Here is a 6,406-nt window from a genome sequence, read left to right on the forward strand (position 1 = left end):
TGAGGGGGGGGGACGGGGGACCCCGGGACTGAGGGGGGGGGGAGGGGACCCCGGGACTGAGGGGGGGGGAGGGGGAGAGATGAGACCCCGGGACTGAGGGGGGAGAGGGGGGAGATGAGACCCCGGGACTGACGGGGGAGAGGGGAGAGATGAGACCCCGGGACTGAGGGGGGAGAGGGGGGAGATGAGACCCCGGGACTGAGGGGGGGAGAGGGGAGAGATGAGACCCCGGGACTGAGGGGGGACAGATGAGACCCCGGGGACTGAGGGGGGAGAGGGGAGAGATGAGACCCCGGGACTGAGGGGGTGAGAGGGGACAGATGAGACCCCGGGACTGAGGGGGTGAGAGGGGACAGATGAGACCCCGGGACTGAGAGGGGAGAGATGAGACCCCGGGACTGAGGGGGTGAGAGGGGGACAGATGAGACCCCGGGACTGAGGGGGGGAGAGGGGACAGATGAGACCCCGGGACTGAGAGGGGACAGATGAGACCCCGGGACTGAGGGGGGAGAGGGGACAGATGAGACCCCGGGACTGAGGGGGGAGAGGGGGGGGATGAGACCCTGGGACTGAGGGGGGAGAGGGGGGAGATGAGATCCCGGGACTGAGGGGGGAGGGGACCCCGGGACTGAGGGGACAGATGAGACCCCGGGACTGAGGGGGGAGAGGGGGAGATGAGACCCCGGGACTGAGGGGGGAGAGGGGGGGGGATGAGACCCCTGGGACTGAGGGGGGAGAGGGGGGAGATGAGATCCCGGGACTGAGGGGGGGAGGGGACCCCGGGACTGAGGGGGGGGGGAGGGGGACCCCGGGACTGAGGGGACAGATGAGACCCCGGGACTGAGGGTGGAGAGGGGGGAGAGGGGGGAGGGGACCCCGGGACTGAGGGGGGGGAGGGGAGAGATGAGACCCCGGGACTGAGGGGGGAGAGGGGGAGATGAGACCCCGGGACTGACGGGGGAGAGGGGAGAGATGAGACCCCGGGACTGAGGGGGGAGAGGGGGGAGATGAGACCCCGGGACTGAGGGGGGGAGAGGGGAGAGATGAGACCCCGGGACTGAGGGGGGACAGATGAGACCCCGGGACTGAGAGGGGACAGATGAGACCCCGGGACTGAGGGGGGGAGAGGGGAGAGATGAGACCCCGGGACTGAGGGGGTGAGAGGGGACAGATGAGACCCCGGGACTGAGGGGGTGAGAGGGGACAGATGAGACCCCGGGACTGAGAGGGGAGAGATCAGACCCCGGGACTGAGGGGGTGAGAGGGGACAGATGAGACCCCGGGACTGAGGGGGGGAGAGGGGACAGATGAGACCCCGGGACTGAGGGGGTGAGAGGGGACAGATGAGACCCCGGGACTGAGAGGGGACAGATGAGACCCCGGGACTGAGGGGGGAGAGGGGACAGATGAGACCCCGGGACTGAGGGGGGAGAGGGGGGGGATGAGACCCTGGGACTGAGGGGGGAGAGGGGGGAGATGAGATCCCGGGACTGAGGGGGGAGGGGACCCCGGGACTGAGGGGGGGGAGGGGACCCCGGGACTGAGGGGACAGATGAGACCCCGGGACTGAGGGGGGAGAGGGGGGAGATGAGACCCCGGGACTGAGGGGGGAGAGGGGGGGGATGAGACCCTGGGACTGAGGGGGGAGAGGGGGGAGATGAGATCCCGGGACTGAGGGGGGAGGGGACCCCGGGACTGAGGGGACAGATGAGACCCCGGGACTGAGGGGGGAGAGGGGGGAGATGAGACCCCGGGACTGAGGGGGGAGAGGGGGGGGATGAGACCCCGGGACTGAGGGGGGAGAGGGGGGGGATGAGACCCCGGGACTGAGGGGGGAGAGGGGGGGGATGAGACCCTGGGACTGAGGGGGGAGAGGGGGGAGATGAGATCCCGGGACTGAGGGGGGAGAGGGGGGAGAGGGGGGAGATGAGACCCCGGGACTGAGGGGGGAGAGGGGGGAGATGAGATCCCGGGACTGAGGGGGGAGAGGGGACAGATGAGACCCCGGGACTGAGAGGGGACAGATGAGACCCCGGGACTGAGGGGGGGAGAGGGGACAGATGAGACCCCGGGACTGAGAGGGGACAGATGAGACCCCGGGACTGAGGGGGGAGAGGGGACAGATGAGACCCCGGGACTGAGGGGGGGAGAGGGGAGAGATGAGACCCCGGGACTGAGGGGGTGAGAGGGGACAGATGAGACCCCGGGACTGAGGGGGTGAGAGGGGACAGATGAGACCCCGGGACTGAGAGGGGAGAGATCAGACCCCGGGACTGAGGGGGTGAGAGGGGACAGATGAGACCCCGGGACTGAGGGGGGGAGAGGGGACAGATGAGACCCCGGGACTGAGGGGGTGAGAGGGGACAGATGAGACCCCGGGACTGAGAGGGGACAGATGAGACCCCGGGACTGAGGGGGGAGAGGGGACAGATGAGACCCCGGGACTGAGGGGGGAGAGGGGGGAGATGAGATCCCGGGACTGAGGGGGGAGGGGACCCCGGGACTGAGGGGGGGGGAGGGGACCCCGGGACTGAGGGGACAGATGAGACCCCGGGACTGAGGGGGGAGAGGGGGGAGATGAGACCCCGGGACTGAGGGGGGAGAGGGGGGGGATGAGACCCTGGGACTGAGGGGGGAGAGGGGGGAGATGAGATCCCGGGACTGAGGGGGGAGGGGACCCCGGGACTGAGGGGACAGATGAGACCCCGGGACTGAGGGGGGAGAGGGGGGAGATGAGACCCCGGGACTGAGGGGGGAGAGGGGGGGGATGAGACCCCGGGACTGAGGGGGGAGAGGGGGGGGATGAGACCCCGGGACTGAGGGGGGAGAGGGGGGGGGATGAGACCCTGGGACTGAGGGGGGAGAGGGGGGAGATGAGATCCCGGGACTGAGGGGGGAGAGGGGGGAGAGGGGGGAGATGAGACCCCGGGACTGAGGGGGGAGAGGGGGGAGATGAGATCCCGGGACTGAGGGGGGAGAGGGGACAGATGAGACCCCGGGACTGAGAGGGGACAGATGAGACCCCGGGACTGAGGGGGGGAGAGGGGACAGATGAGACCCCGGGACTGAGAGGGGACAGATGAGACCCCGGGACTGAGGGGGGAGAGGGGACAGATGAGACCCCGGGACTGAGGGGGGGAGAGGGGAGAGATGAGACCCCGGGACTGAGGGGGTGAGAGGGGACAGATGAGACCCCGGGACTGAGGGGGTGAGAGGGGACAGATGAGACCCCGGGACTGAGAGGGGAGAGATCAGACCCCGGGACTGAGGGGGTGAGAGGGGACAGATGAGACCCCGGGACTGAGGGGGGGAGAGGGGACAGATGAGACCCCGGGACTGAGGGGGTGAGAGGGGACAGATGAGACCCCGGGACTGAGAGGGGACAGATGAGACCCCGGGACTGAGGGGGGAGAGGGGACAGATGAGACCCCGGGACTGAGGGGGGAGAGGGGGGAGATGAGATCCCGGGACTGAGGGGGGAGGGGACCCCGGGACTGAGGGGGGGGGAGGGGACCCCGGGACTGAGGGGACAGATGAGACCCCGGGACTGAGGGGGGAGAGGGGGGAGATGAGACCCCGGGACTGAGGGGGGAGAGGGGGGGGATGAGACCCTGGGACTGAGGGGGGAGAGGGGGGAGATGAGATCCCGGGACTGAGGGGGGAGGGGACCCCGGGACTGAGGGGACAGATGAGACCCCGGGACTGAGGGGGGAGAGGGGGGAGATGAGACCCCGGGACTGAGGGGGGAGAGGGGGGGGATGAGACCCCGGGACTGAGGGGGGAGAGGGGGGGGATGAGACCCCGGGACTGAGGGGGGAGAGGGGGGGGATGAGACCCTGGGACTGAGGGGGGAGAGGGGGGAGATGAGATCCCGGGACTGAGGGGGGAGAGGGGGGAGAGGGGGGAGATGAGACCCCGGGACTGAGGGGGGAGAGGGGGGAGATGAGATCCCGGGACTGAGGGGGGAGAGGGGACAGATGAGACCCCGGGACTGAGAGGGGACAGATGAGACCCCGGGACTGAGGGGGGGAGAGGGGACAGATGAGACCCCGGGACTGAGAGGGGACAGATGAGACCCCGGGACTGAGGGGGGAGAGGGGACAGATGAGACCCCGGGACTGAGGGGGGGAGAGGGGACAGATGAGACCCCGGGACTGAGGGGGGAGAGGGGGGGGATGAGACCCTGGGACTGAGGGGGGAGAGGGGGGAGATGAGACCCCGGGACTGAGGGGGGAGAGGGGACAGATGAGACCCCGGGACTGAGGGGGGAGAGGGGGGGGATGAGACCCTGGGACTGAGGGGGGAGGGGACCCCGGGACTGAGGGGGGGGGAGGGGACCCCGGGACTGAGGGTGGAGAGGGGGGAGAGGGGGGAGGGGACCCCGGGACTGAGGGGGGGGGAGGGGACCCCGGGACTGAGGGTGGAGAGGGGGGAGAGGGGGGAGGGGACCCCGGGACTGAGGGGGGGGGAGGGGACCCCGGGACTGAGGGTGGAGAGGGGGGAGAGGGGGGAGGGGACCCCGGGACTGAGGGGGGACAGATGAGACCGGGGGAGGGCGGCTCTCACCTCGGGGTTCACCTCGGACTCACCGGGTTCGGGCTCTTCACTTCCTTCAGACCATTGAAACCTCTGACGTCAGAGCAGCACCCGAGGGGCGGGGCGGGGCGGGGCGGCGGCCTCGGTTCCGGTCCTCGGTGGATCCCGGGTGTCTCCCGGCAGCTGCTGCCCTCGCCGGTGTCTCCGTTACTCTCCGGGACACGAACCGGCCTCCGAGGTTCCGCTGTGAGCTGCACTAACCCCGGGCCACAGGCCGCATCTCAGTTTCCAAGGAAACAAACTTAACCAATAGCTGCTGCGCTCGTGTGAGCCAATCAGCAAATGCCGCACTGCAACTTGATTGGACCTCCGCGAATCGCTGCCATGGAGACAATTCCAGCAACGCGGAAATTAAACAATGAAAAGCGTGACCAGAGGCTGACGTGGCATCACATGATATAAACCGTCCTATCAGTGAACGACCAGCAGTGCTTCCTGGGACGTGTACTAGCCAGTAGGCGGTGACGGTGTGCGCAGGCGCCGTCCTGTCAGAGGATTCCTCTCTAGGCTTCCAAATCTGCACAGGATCCGTCCACACGTTGAATGACGCATCCTGTGCAGACCGCGGAAAACGCATCCACAGCACAAACCAGTTATAAGAAATAAGAAATCGCAGTGTTCTCACCGTCCTGCGCAGCGACGCTCCCGGCAGCTCGCGCTCCTAGCGGGATATCGCGATGTATTACTGGGAAGTATCGCGAGCTGCCGCCGCCGCTGCGCCGGACGGTGAGAAGACTGAGTTATTTATTATTTGTCACATTCTATCTTGTTACTGTTGATCCTGCATAGGCCGCACCTATAAAGAGCGAGACCCTGCCGGGGATTCTTCCGCTCATGCTCAGTTTCAACAGACGGCGTCCGTCGCTGGATTCCTGCTTTTCACAGTCAGCGATTGGCCATATGTCGCGTCCGTCGTGCGCTGGATCCGTCGTGTTTTGGCCGACCGTCAGCACGAAAAACATTCAAGTGAACTTTTTTTTGTCCGTCGCGCCCGCCATTATTTACCGCGCATGCGCGGCTGAAACTCCACCCCCTCCTCCCCAGACTTCAGAATGGGCAGCGGATGTGTTGAAGAACTGCATCCACTGCCCACATCCTGCAACGTTTTCACAACGCACGTCGGCCCAACGTATAGCGACAGACCTGCACCAACCGACGCAAGTGTGAAAGAGGCCTAATTAACAAGATTAATGAGAAGCAGAAATGAGAGAAAGATGGCGGCGCAGTGGTGAGCAACCGCACAGCGAGAAGGGCCCGACCACCAGAACCAAAGCTCCATCATGGCGGAGCCGCGTCCATCAGATTCCGTCCTGCCCCAAAGAGCGAACACAGGAGGAGCCTGCGCCCCACATAGAGCGTACACAGGAGGAGCCTGAGCCCCCCATAGAGCGTACACAGGAGGAACCTGCGCCCCCCATAGAGCGTACACAGGAGGAGCCTGCGCCCCCCATAGAGCGTACACAGGAGGAACCTGCGCCCCCCATAGAGCGTACACAGGAGGAGCCTGCGCCCCCCATAGAGAGTACACAGGAGGAGCCTGAGCCCCCCATAGAGCGTACACAGGAGGAGCCTGAGCCCCCCATAGAGCGTACACAGGAGGAGCCTGAGCCCCCCAAAGAGCGAACACAGGAGGAGCCTGCGCCCCCCCATAGAGCGTACACAGGAGGAGCCTGAGCCCCCCATAGAGCGTACACAGGAGGAGCCTGCACCCCCCATAGAGCGTACACAGGAGGAGCCTGCGCCCCCCATAGAGCGTACACAGGAGGAGCCTGAGCCCCCCAAAGAGCGAACACAGGAGGAGCCTGCGCCC

General features: G+C 67.1%; 1 protein-coding gene across 2 annotated transcripts in view; it reads right to left on the reverse strand.

Moving 5' to 3' along the window:
* GMPPB (GDP-mannose pyrophosphorylase B) overlaps positions 1-5,333 on the reverse strand; it is a 14,101-nt gene extending 8,768 nt beyond the window's left edge. The window contains exon 1 of one of the 2 annotated variants that reach the window (XM_069735984.1): positions 4,590-5,333. The gene's annotated coding sequence lies outside the window, so the exon portion shown is untranslated. Of the gene's footprint in view, positions 1-4,566 lie in introns of both variants that reach the window. The other variant, XM_069735985.1, reaches the window with a different exon arrangement.
* Positions 5,334-6,406: the final 1,073 nt, after the last annotated feature.

The sequence above is a fragment of the Ranitomeya imitator genome, chromosome 8 (assembly GCF_032444005.1).
Source record: "Ranitomeya imitator isolate aRanImi1 chromosome 8, aRanImi1.pri, whole genome shotgun sequence".
NCBI lineage: Eukaryota > Metazoa > Chordata > Amphibia > Anura > Dendrobatidae > Ranitomeya > Ranitomeya imitator.